Source organism: Triticum aestivum, chromosome 1B (genome assembly GCF_018294505.1).
Source record: "Triticum aestivum cultivar Chinese Spring chromosome 1B, IWGSC CS RefSeq v2.1, whole genome shotgun sequence".
Classification (NCBI taxonomy): domain Eukaryota; kingdom Viridiplantae; phylum Streptophyta; class Magnoliopsida; order Poales; family Poaceae; genus Triticum; species Triticum aestivum.
Window position 1 is genome coordinate 199098031 of NC_057795.1, and position 13431 is coordinate 199111461.

At 40.4% G+C, this 13431-nt stretch overlaps 1 long non-coding RNA gene across 12 annotated transcripts in view; it reads right to left on the reverse strand.

Annotated features, from left to right (window-relative positions):
* Nucleotides 1-870: 870 nt before the first annotated feature.
* LOC123115486 (uncharacterized) overlaps nucleotides 871-13431 on the reverse strand; it is a 13653-nt gene continuing 1092 nt past the window's right edge. Inside the window, exons 2-13 of one of the 12 annotated variants that reach the window (XR_006456645.1) lie at nucleotides 8762-8866; nucleotides 8428-8549; nucleotides 8033-8109; nucleotides 7646-7736; nucleotides 6859-7009; nucleotides 6623-6754; nucleotides 6151-6217; nucleotides 6029-6078; nucleotides 5891-5951; nucleotides 4941-5099; nucleotides 4035-4119; nucleotides 871-2755 (exon numbers count right to left, since the gene is read on the reverse strand). This is a non-coding gene — a long non-coding RNA (uncharacterized lncRNA). Of the gene's footprint in view, nucleotides 2756-2813; nucleotides 4120-4940; nucleotides 5100-5890; nucleotides 5952-6028; nucleotides 6079-6150; nucleotides 6221-6622; nucleotides 6755-6858; nucleotides 7016-7645; nucleotides 7737-7852; nucleotides 7932-8032; nucleotides 8110-8427; nucleotides 8550-8761; nucleotides 8867-13431 lie in introns of those variants that run through there. The other 11 variants (XR_006456647.1, XR_006456633.1, XR_006456651.1 and 8 more) reach the window with 11 other exon arrangements.

Genomic DNA, 13431 nt, shown 5'->3' on the forward strand with positions numbered 1-13431 from the left:
GATCAATTTATCTTGCCATGGGAAGAGGTGCTTTGTGATGGATTCGGTTATGCGGTGTTCTTTCCCAGTGACAGAAGGGGCAATAAGACACATATTGATTGTTGCAATTAAGGATAACAAGATGGGGTCTATTCCTACATGAATAGATCTTTTCTACATCATGTCATCATTCGTATTGCATTACTCTGTTTCTCCATGAACTTAATACACTAGATGCATGCTGGATAGCGGTCGATGTGTGAAGTAATAGTAGTAGATGCAGGCAGGAGTCCGTCTACTAATCTTGGACGTGATGCCTATATATTGATCATTGTCTGAATATCATTATAATTATTTGAGGTTTTATCAATTTCCCAACAGTAATTTGTTTACCCACAGTGTGCTATTTCTTGAGAGAAGCCACTAGTGAAATATACGGCCCCGAGTCTATTCTTTATCATATTCTCCTTTGAGGTATTTTTTATTTGCTTTTGTTTTCAGATCTATTATTCTAGAAACCCAACAATACCTTTCTGCACTTTTTATTTGCATATTCTATTTCGCGTTTATTCGAGATCTATTGATCCAATCTATCACAATTTTATCCCATCAACTTGACAACTTCCTACGCCGTTACCCGTAAGAGGGATTGACAACCCCTCATAAGCGTCGTGTTGCAAGTATTTATTCTTTGTGTGTAGGTACCGTTAACATAGTGTTGCTTGGTTCTTCTACTAGATTGATACCTTGGTTTCATAATTGAGGAAAATACCTACCGTAGCTGTGCTGCATCATCCTTTCCTCTTTGGAGAAATACCGACGTAGTTCAAGCGACATCAGTTATCAATCCAGTAGGAGGACCAACCAACACTATGTAAACAACACCTGCATAGAAACAACAAATACTTGCAATCCAACGCGTGTAGGGTTGTCAATGCCTCAAAAGTACTGAGATAGATTATATTTTATGGGATTTGATAAATATATCTAACTAAAACACAAAATAAAATAAATAAATAAACATTGCAGAAAGGTATTTTTGGTTTTAATATGATAGGAAATAGACCCGGGGGCCGTGATTTTCACTAAATACTTCTCTCAAGAAAATAGCATACGGTGGGTAAACAATTTACTGTTGGGCAATTGACAGAAAAACTAATAATTATGACGATATCCAAGGCAACGATCATGTATATAAGCATCACGTCCAAGATTAATAGACCGACTCCTGCCTACATCTACTACTACTAGTTGACCCGTTGCGCCAAATGGCGCAGAGACCCGCTAAAGACATGTTGTCGATGAAAATAGTTTTATTTTGCAAGAACATATTCGATGTTGGTAGTAGAAAGCCTATGGTTAAGTCATACTATATTGATAATATGTTTATGACGCTGAGAAATCTGAGTTTGCAAAAACAAATCTTATTTTTATAACATGCATAGACCAACTAAGGAAGCATTTTTTTAGTTGAAAATATAGTTACCACACTGAGAAATCCAAGTTTGAAAAAATATCAAGTTTGCATAACATATATAGACTAATTAAGGATGCATTTTCTTAGCAGTGTTTGCACTAAACTTTTATTTTCCATGTGCACAAAAAGAAAAACCCTCTCTGTGTTGTGCATATGGAGGCATGGGTATTTGAAAGGCTCATATGCTACCTAGCCTAGTCCAAGAACAATTCTTTGTGTGGGTCGTCCAGGTACCTAGGTCCAGGAACAATTCTTTGTGTGGCCTGTCCAAAGTAGAATATGAAGCAGCAGCGCCTGCATCCATCGTGCATGTGTATTTCTTTTCTTCCTCGGTTCCTCCTTTGGGCGTGAGAAGCGTACTCAACTGGTGATATTTTTCCTTTCCTATTATTTCAGATTACTTGGCATGCATGGTAACACAAATGGCCCATTACGCCATATAGCACAATGTCCATTTCAGACACGAAGTGTTTTGAAAATTAAATTAGGTTTCAGCATGTTGGAATAGTCCAGACTTGAAACAGCAGATGCAACCACTTTACCAATTCAAACTCTTTAGCAACCACTTATGATTATCATGTCAAATGGCACAAGGTGTCGATTTAGACTAAGAGTTATTTGAAAAGTGTTTCATTTGTTCTTTACAAAGTGTTAGATACAATTTCACTACACATAAGAATTTTCAAGCTCAGTTAAAAAGGTATTTTAAGCATACAAACCACAAGTCGGCGATGCAAAATTGTGGTTTAGTTGTGGATGTCAAAATGCTTGCGACAAAAAGGGCATTAGTTAGTTTCCTTTAGTAGGGACAAACGATGTAAATACACATCTTAGTTTGGTAGGAGAAAGCCCTATTTAAAATTAAATCTATGTTCAGTTGCTTTAGCTGTGGTCAAGCACACATAGCAATAAATATAATTTTCCTTAGCAGAAAAATGGTGTTTGTTGTTTACAACTGGATGCATATGCACATTCTATTTTGGTAGCAGAAAGCCCAAGTTTAAATCATCCCGTGTTGTAAACACGTTTATTTTTTCTAGTACTCATTTGTCTAGGAAATGCACACGCTAAGAATTTCAAGTTTGATGTATGAAAAAGAATATATTTTTACAACATCTATAAACCTGCTAAGAAGGGTCTTTTAGCAGTGTTTCTATTAAACTTTTATCTTGCATGTGCAGTAAAAGAATAACTTCTGGCGCATATGGAGGCACAGGTATCTGAAAGGCCCATATTACCTACTGAAACTCTGCGACTGAAACTGGTGAGATTTCTCCCTTCATATTACCTCGGATTTCTCTGCATGCATAGATTTAGTTGCACCAAATGACAGAGTCCAATTTGTAACCCATTTATATGAAAAATTAAGACTCATCTCTTAAAATATATACTTGAGGATGCATAATTTGTTATGTTATTTGGGTAATATAAAGGCATGCTTTTTTAAAAGAAAGCCCACTTAAGACAAAGAGTATGCACAAATACTAACATCAGTTTCTGTACGACGATGGGAAAGTAGATATTCAATACTAGGGTATTGGTAGGTGCAAGAAAATGTCTGAGGATACAACAGGAGCATAATAAATAACATTTTGCTTCTGTCTAACTTATGAGCACATCATGCCCTTTATTTACTCTAGGAATATCTCGTACTCTTTAGCTATTTTTCTAAGTGCATGCCAATTGATCTGAGTAAGCCGCTTTTTCAATATTGAAGAGAGAAGTTTGAGGCTGTCATGCCCACTGCTGAAATTAGACTGGGCATTATTCTGTAGGGCTTGGGGCACGGAATATCGTGAATCAATCACAAGACAAACATCAGTATTAAGCAAGGACTATAGTAGAAGTAGCTAGAGATAATAAACAGAATAAAGGGCTATTTTTCTATAAAATATATTTTTCACTATGAACAAGATTTGTTTAATTGAAATTAAATGTCAAGAAGTTAGAGAGCATGATATAATAAGTTCGAGAGAATGATTTGATGTTGCTATTCAACTGTTGAATAGATATTGAAGGCACATTACATAAGAGTCCTGGATTTTACATATCCGAAAGTAGGCGCACCATGAAAGTGATAATCATCCAATTAATAAAACCATTATTCTAAAAAAAATATTAGACATTGCCTCATATATATACTAACGGGAGTAACTTTCTATTGGTTAGAAACCGTTGTGCTGACAGTTATTAACACGCGCTTTTTTTAGACGCACTATGACCATATATAGGATGGAGACCATTCTCATGCCAATGTCTAGAATAGCCAATCTACATAAGTCCTAGTAGCATGCTCCTACAAGATTCTTACAAAAACCTACATGGGTATGTTCCCAATAGGAATGGATATAGATTATGCTTACAAAAATGCTGCACTCTAACACTCCCACCGGAGCACAATTCAGCTCCCACAATCAGTAATCAGCATGAAAACTTAAAAAACAAGTTTGATAGAAATCAATGTTCAGGAAAGCATGAAGCATAAGCGAAGCGACAGGCTGACGCTTAGAGCAATGGTTGCTTAAGCATTTTTTTAAATAGAACTGCAGGTTTTGGAGGTTGTAGACCGAGAATTAACCTGAGTAGACGATGCGGGACCTTGGGGAAGTTGGTGACATATTTCCTGAATGTGTATTGGCCTGTGTTGCCGCGACAGCATAGATCTGCAATGAAAGAACTTCATTATAAAGATATGTTCCCAGCCTAGTCCTTGCTTGGAAAGAGAAGCAAAAAATAAAAGGATTATGCAATAGACACACTAAACACCAAGGCAATGCAAAATATTCACTGGTTTTACTCATATTTTCAACGACGCATATAAACTGGCCCTAAACATTATATTAATTAACAATAATGAAAAGAACTTCTTAAGGCACTCAGTCACAGGTTATGATACTACCACCTACCATTTTTACACTGTAAAATGACCATGTCAGTACTGATTTTATATGAAGCTACAAAGAGATAATAATAATAATAATAGCGACATTGATGAAAACTGAAATCACAGTATATATAAAACTTGGTATCACACCCTCCTTACGTCATGGCAGTACCTGACCTCTATTCTAATAAAATCATATTATAACAATTTGCATATATATACTGACCTCTGTTATAATAGAATATATATATATATGCTTCACTCAGTGTGCCTACAATTTTTAGAATGTAAATTTTCCCATGTTTTGAGAAACCATTTTAGGATTGCAAGGAACAATTTTGCAAAGTATAACATTGCAAGTAAATCACAAAGAGTTATTGAGAAGCTACCTAGCCTGTAGCATGGAATCTCTTTCGTTAGCACACTCAACCAAGAGCACCATTACAGAGAACAAAGAGGTGTAGTCAAAATAATTTGTTTCATGTATACTTGTAAACAATATTGCCATTTTCCAATAAATAAAGTCATTTCCTGAAAAAAAATGCAGGAAAAAGAGGAACAACCCAGGATTATCAAACCACCTCAACCCAGGTGGCTCACCTCAACGAACACTCGGAAAAGCATGTCGGGTTCTTGATGCCAGGCACCCTCTCGACATTGTCGCCTAGTGAGATATAGCACGCCACCGACGGCGTCCTCTTCCTCGTCCCCCTCTCTACTTCCCCACTACATGTAATCCACAATCTGACTCCCCAGATCCTAAACAAAGCACCATCGGTATCTTTAGTGTCTGAAGTGGAGAACCATCAAGGGACACTGTAAAACAAATTATTTGCAGGTACCAAGGTGCAGCTACTAATTTCCCTTCCAACCATATGAACCTTTGCCATACAAAACATTATTATACAAAGCTATACATACATGAACATAGCTACGTATTCATTATACATTATCTTGCAGAACATTTTAGAACTACTAAAATAGCAGCTGATGGTAAGGAAACACCGTTAGATTTTTCAACAAATAATCTCCAGCTGCTAATTTCTTGGGCGATTACAAACATACCCAGCGTCCATGTTAACAGGATTTATTCAGACAGGTCCCCGGGGCATGCTCACACTCTATTCTATGTTACAGATAGCTTAGCTATGCAAGAATTATCAGGGTAGTCTACTCTATGCGATTCAGTCAAGGTGTTGGTATCAATTACGATAACAGCGATGATACATGTGTGTGCCATATCCACCGGGAATTGAACTGAACTACTCGGGCCCCAATATTTCATAGTGAAAATCAGTAGAAAACTAAAAAGAATAAATTGTAATTAGTTTTGGTAGAAACATATTTCACATTAATTTTAATTAAGCAGAGCAGGGGAATTTCCTCAATGAGATGTGTCGGTGTGTTCATAAGCAATTGTCAGCAGAAAAAGATAAATTGTCAGGATGCCGACAACATGGATCAATGGAATAAATATCACAAATGAAATGACAGTGAAGGGGATATGAATCTTGACTCTGGATTGAACAAAGTAAATGGGATAAGCTCACCTTGCCGCAGAGAAGACGGACACCCAACTTCAATAAAAAAGGTGAATACGCCAAGCAAAATCTGCAAGGGGAATCTTAATTTAGACATGATACCACCTGAACATAGCAAGACATCTGGATGTCTAAAATGCACCTCACCTACTGGAATCACCCTCGCCTCAATGAAAGAAATATAGCGCAATTCGACCCTGAATATGAAGCAATAAGACATAATGAGACATGCTCAACCTGCAATGAATGAACGAATTGTTTGAACCTACACTGAATAGTTCATGTCCATCCATCCGTATGCTACTTTCTCATCAGAACGTCAATCCCAAAGATCTTCTGCTGGAAATATAACTTTATATTAGTCAGCTGACACAACACCTTAACTATCCAAGGGGTTTCCTAATACGCAACACTCTCTCAGAACATTTGACGAACAAATCAAGGGAAGTTTTCAAATCAGCATTACATGTGTAAAGTCATAATCCCAGAACATGATAAATAGCGTAGTAGAAATTTGAAAAGCACAAAAATAGTTATTAAAGATAGCACCATCGGAGCTAATGTACTATCTAAAAGTGCACTGATGCCTAGTATGTAAAGTTACCTAGAAAAACTCCAGCACATGAAAGGTGTGACAAAATAAAAGGGAAACAACAATCCTCCTCAAGAAATGGTGCTGATAGGAAGACATATTCCTTTTCATATACTGTGGTGCAAGAGTTCAGAAGAAATCAGGCTCACCTATCTTGGAAGTATCCGACTGCTATAGGGACATCAAGCCACAATATCTCCGGCCACTCAGAACCAAAACAATATGCCCTATCTTCAGTTTCAGACTTCCAGTCAAAGGAAACTGTATGGGCCAAAAATAATCTTCATAGAACATAGCAAATAATAAATAAGCAAAAGGATCATCCCTGGAAAAGCAATACATGTTGCAAAACAGTCAAGATCGTTTGAAAATATACACATCTTACCCTGCTGCTTGTAGTCCTCGACGACCTGCTCCTTCTTCCTGTCGTTGGCCGCGTCCCCTCCCCTGCAGCCATACCCCATTGCGGAGGAGTGCTGCTGCTTGCACTCCTCGATGGCATGCTCCTTCTCGTATTGTTATCCGCCTCTCACCCCCTGCAGCTCCACCCCAGATAGCACAAGGTCACAATTTATATTCAGAGCTATTTGAAAAGTTGTGGTCCCAAATTCGTTTTCACTTTTAGTGCCAACAAAAATATAGATCTTCTCTGTAATTAATTTACATGACATGACGATGGCATCAATTCATATCCATCCATTACAACATGAACATTTATATTTTGTTCTGCGGAAAACAAACTGGACATATAAGGGAATATACTAAACCGAAACAGAAAAAAAACATGGCAATCTCTTTGCATAATCTGGAATGTAAAAAGGCATAGCTCCCAACTCAAGCTCTAATCTAACCCAGACCTTTGCTACTTCTAGTAATTGTAACTAACTAACTATAACCGATAAAATTATCATCTGAAGAAGTGCAACACAATTGTTCTCAGTTCTCAACTGAATGCCCATATCCATAAAATTAAAATGCTTCAGGAGGTATGAAAATGCACTCAAACGTGATAATGCTTTCTAGTAATCACTACCTAGAACTGAGGTGATAATGCAACACATGTGTCAAGAGGAGAATGAGCAAGAGTGGATTTGGAGTTAAAGGAGAAACCAAATATGGGGACAGAAGGAGAATGGGCAAGAGTGGATCTGAAGGTAGGAGGAGAAACCAACCATGGGGCTCGTCAGCTCGATTCAAGCGTCGAATTCATCTGAGGGCCAATGTTCGGCGAGCGAGCACTCATGTTTAAGCACAATGCATATCCTACAAATTTAACAAAGATCAAGGGGGATATCAGTTATGCCAGCACAAATTCTACGGAAAGAAACTTATTTGATAAGAACACAAATGCAAGGGCATTGTGCAGAAGGTGGTCATACTTCTGGAAAATATAAAGTATCGAATTGTCAAAATTTATCTTCCTGTTTTTGGTCCTATTGCTCAGAGTGTGGTATACCACTACACCAAAGAAAGTAATATCACACGGCAAACTTTATATTTTTCAACCGTCGCATAGAAGAATCATCTAAAGGAAGTAGACACATATGCCATGGACTGACCTAAAATGAGTGGCTTCATCATGTGCAATTGCCTTGACCAAGAGGATATATTAGGAAATGTACGCAGGCTGGTATATCTGTAAGCAATGAGATACATAAGTTGGCACCCAGCATGAGTTTTTTGACGTTACTTCTATATTACAGTAGCAAAGGGAGGGTCACATATCAACTCTTTTTTTTAAAGCTCAAGAGTTGCAAATGCATATGCATTTCACATCACTTTTTTTTGTAACAAATATGGCCAATGGCCAATGTCTATATACTAACAAGGATCAAAATTCTAGAGGTTATTTAGTTTATCTAAATATCACATCATGTTTGGTTGAAACAATATGCTAAAATATTCAGTTTGCAAAGCACAATGCTAACATATGGGGGAGAAGGTGGCAGCTCACCTGCAGCAAGGAGCTAGCATAATAAAAAGTAGGAGTTCATCCTTTAGCGTACTATGAACATGTCGCTGCTGCCTTGCACCTTGATGCACCGCCGTTGCCCATAGCAGATTAACATCCAATTGCTTTTGACAAATTGTACATAACAAATTACTTGAATTAATACTTTGTAACTGATCGGCAAGAAGTAGCAGCCAAATTCTAATAATGGAGAGCTGGGTCCAGGATGTATTACTCCTATTTCATACTAATTGTACCTACTGGGGAGAGCAGAAATGTGTAGCACACAGGGACAAAGCAAAGGAACTGATCCGAGATAGGACCACCAGGAACTTACCCCAAAATCATGCATAATCGAGGCTATGCTCCAACTACAAAGCCAGAAATTGCTCCATTGTATCAACACCTGCAATCCTCCTCTATAAATGTTGCAGGCCTGCAGCTGCCCAGCAGGAAACCGTTAGCACTACACATACCATGGTGTAACAGTAGACCTCACAATTTACGTCAATACAACAGATCAAAGCATAAAGTTAGAAATCAAAGAAGGAAGACTCATGGAAGATACTACCATGGGGACCAAACGGGAGCACCATTCTCCAAAAAATCACATGGATGCAATGGTGAAGAGATAGGAGACGAGGCGAGTGAGGCCGGTGATGGCGAATATATCTGGCCAAACGGGCCGATTTTATCGGGCCGGCCCGGCAGCACGGCGGCACGGCACGCCCGGCAGCACGGCCCGGCACGGGCTAATCATGCCGTGCCAGGCACGAGGCACGCACTGGGCCGTGCCTGGGCCGCGACCCTCAGCCCGCGTGCCAGCACGGCACGGCACGAATTCTAGCGGGCCGGCCCGTGGCACGGCACGGCACGCAGCCCGGCGGCACGGCACGATTGGCCCGCCTCGATCGTTGGGGGAGCGGGGCCTGTGATCCTGTCGGGCCAACGCGCGCCTGGCGGCCTGGGACGGGGACAGCTGGGGGGCCGGCCGGCATCAGACGCGCAGTCCTCGTCTCCTCGATCGATGGGGGAGCGGGGGGGTTTGCTCGGCCGTTGGGAGGGGTTTAGAGGGAGGTTAGGGTTGGTTTAGAGTGGTTTAGGATATGGTTTGGATATTTGTGTAAGAAAATTCATATATTTGAAAATTTGATCGTTAGAGGGTCAAATTTGTCCGAAAAATGACCAATTTTTTGCTATAAATAGGGCTGCCCAGCCCACATATTTCTCACACTCAAACATGGATGACCATGACAATACTAGCTTCCCACTCTCCGATTTCGGTCTTGGGGATATGGAGTATAGTCTCTACCCTAGTAGCACCGATCACACTACCATGCCCCCACCTGAGCAACATGCCTATACCATGCCCCCACCCGAGCAACCTGCCTATACCGATCATCACACTCTTGAACCCCATACCGATCCGAGTGCCGAAGCCGATGGTCACACCAATTCGAGTAGTGGGACGGGTTCCTCCACCACCGTTGGTGTAAAGCAAAGAGGTCGTTGTAGAACCTCCGCGGTGTGGGAATCATTCGATGAAGAAATCTCCGTGGTGGACGGTGTCCGGAGGGTGGTTGCAAGGTGCAAAAGGTGCAAGAAGGAGTATACCGGAGAAGCCAAGGGAGGAACCGGCCACCTGAAGAGGCATGTGGAAAGCCACGCCAAGGCGGATGGAAAGAGCGCATCGGGCTCGGCAGCTGTGCAAACGCAGCTCTCCTTCAACCCTGACGGTACGGTACGCACTTTCACCTACGATGCTAATGTTCAGCGAGAAGGTCTATGCCGTCTTATTGCTTCTAATGATTTACCACTAGGTTTTGGTGAATCTGATGGTTTCGTAGAATATATTCAAACTTGTCATAATCCTAATTATAGACCAGTTTCTAGACAAACTACAAGTAGGGATATTAAAAAGCTATACAAAACTGATAAAGAGAAAATAAAAGAAGAATTTTCTACGTGCACTTTTTCAGTGTCGTTAACATCTGATATCTGGACTGGTCGGGCAAAGCAAGACTACATTAGTGTGGTAACTCATTATGTTAACGAACATTGGCATCTACAAAAAAGAGTCATAGGATTTGAATTAATTGATGTAGCACATAGTGGTCCGAACATTGCTGAAGCTATACTAAAAGTTGTGAACGATTTTAATCTTGCCGACAAGGTTTTCTCAATAACTTTGGATAATGCTTCAGCAAACACGAGTGCAATGAATACTCTGACTCCTATATTCTCCATATATGCTGCATCCTTTTTAATGCATCAACGTTGTGCTTGCCATATCATTAATCTTATTGCTAAAAGTGCGTTACATTTATGTGAACCACATGTTGAAGTCATACGCATTGCAATATCTTATTTTTCGCATTCAACTCAACGAATTACAAACTATAAGAGATATTGTCTTGCTATAGGGTGCGTTCCTCATAAGTATAATTCAGACATGCCTGTTAGATGGAACTCTACATATTTGATGCTTAAGGCAGTTATCCGAGACAGAGTTCAGTTGAATGGCTTTATTAATGCAAATTATGGGGTTGAACCTCTAATTAGCGAAGAAACTTGGCACGTTATTACAGCATTGACTGCATTTCTTGAGTTGTTCTATGATGCAACAGTTACTTTGTCTGGGGTTTCTTACCCGACATCTCCTTTGATGGTGCATACCCTATTAGACATTGCTAGTCATCTAAAAGCATATGAAGGGGATGCATTGTTACTTAATGTTGTTGCTGGCATGAAAACCAAGTATTTAAAATATTGGCAGCAAATTCCACTGTTGTATGCATTTGCATTTATCTTAGATCCTAGAGCTAAACTTGAAGGGTATCGTAGTGCACTCAATGTACTATCTGCATCCCTAAGTTTAGATTATACTGACGACTTCAATAAGGCTCGTGAGAAGCTTTTTGAAGTTTTTGCTAAGTATGAGGAAAAATATGCCGGAGTTCGAATGCAACGACCTCCACCAGCACCTACTGCAGGTAAAAAGAGAGGAGCATGGAGCAAGATCTTTGGTTCTTCATCCTCCTCAACCGCCGGAAGCTCTTCCACGTCAACATCTGTGCTTCAAGGTGGCGGGGAGTTAGCGAAGTACCTCAACAGTGACAAAGTCATGTACGATTTAGATAGTGAGGAAGACTTCAACTTACTACAGTGGTGGCAAGAACACAAGCTTACATTTCCGGTGCTCTCCATATTAGCACGTGATGTGTTATCGGTGCCTGTTTCTACGGTGTCATCGGAGTCAGCTTTCAGCCTTGCTGGAAGAATAATTGAGGAGAGAAGAACTAGTCTCACCCCAGATATGGTGAGAACACTGATGTCCGTCAAAGATGGGGAGTTATCAAGAAGGAGAGCGCAACACACTGCAGAAAACACAGAACTACTTGCCATGTTTGAAGAAATGAACTTTGAAGAAGACCCGGAAGATTAATCGAAGACTTGTAGTGTAGTCATTTTCTTATCATTTTGTAATTTTCTTTCCCTTTTGTAATTCTAGAGCATGGCTTTGTACTCTTTTACTTCCCAGGGATGGAAGGTTTTAATGAGGCAGCCACTAATAAAGCTCAACATTTATCCCAAATGATACATTATTACATTGCCTTAACTTTTTCCCAGGGATGCATTATTGCTGCCGTGCCTAACGTGCCTAACGTTACATTTTTTTCCTATAAAAAGGGATGCCCACTTTCTCATCTCTCACACTCAAACTCCATCTCATTTTCCACACACAAACATGGCTGCTCCTCTTCAAAACATTGTTCGGAGACAACCTAGTCCCATCTGGAGGTACTATGATGAAGAATCCGTTACAAATGACGAAGGTCTGACCAAGCTTTTTGCAAAGTGCAAAGAATGCGGTAAGAAGTTGAGTGTGCACCTAGATGATGGCAGGTATGCTGGAACCGGCCACCTGATGAGGCACAAGACGACGCACGTCAAAGCAGCCGAGGCGGCGGCTATAGCTGCGGTTGCGGGGCAAGGTTGAAAGGATCCCATTAGTCCGTTGTAGTATTTGTATTATTTTTTCTTTCTCTATCTTTTAATCTTTTAGTATTTCTAGAGCATGGCTTGTTCTCTTTTACTTCTTTGGGATGGAAGGTTTTAATGAGGCCGGCGCTAATAAAACTCTAGATTTATCCCACATAATACTCTAACCGTCTAACGTGCCTAACATGCCTAGCGTGCCTAACGTGACATCTTTTTCCTATAAAAAGGGATGCCGGCCCTTCTCAAGTTCTCATTTCCCACACTCAAAAGTCTCAAGCTGCATCTCATTTTACACACACAATACAAACATGGATGGGAGAGGCTCCAGAATCTGGGACTACTACGATGCTGAAGTAGTTACGGACGGTAGAAAATCTGAGCTAAAAGCACGGTGCAAAAGATGTGGTAAGTTGATGCGCATTGCCTGCCACGGTCCAGTAAACATCCTTACTAGGCACAGAGCAGTACACATCAAGAGAGACGAGCTGGCCGCGGCTGCCGGGCAAGGATGAACGATCCAAATTAGTTTAGTTCCAGTCTTGTAATTTTTTTAGTTCAATTCTAGTCTTGTAATCTTTTTATTTCTACTTCTTTTAATCTTTTAGTACTTCTAGAGCATAGCTTATACTCTTTTACTTCTTTGGGATGGAAGGTTTTAATGAGGCAAGCGTTAATAAAACTCTAGATTTATCCCACATAATACTCTACATTTTTTTGCAATTTTCTATATTTTTTTTGGGTATTTTTTCGACATTTTTTCGCATCTCACTTAGACTATTATTTGGTAGTATAGTGCAGCGTGCAGTGTGTAATTGCAGCGATACAGCATTGCAGCGTGCCAGGCGAGAGGCGACCACCAGCGACCAGCGTGCCAGGCGCATTGGTGGCCATGCAAATGTATGAAATCCACCACCAGCGACCAGCAGCGATGCAGCCTTGCAGGTTGCAGCGTGCCAGGCTGCCAGCGCGCAGCCCGCAGGCCACTGCGATGCGAGCGCCAGGCCA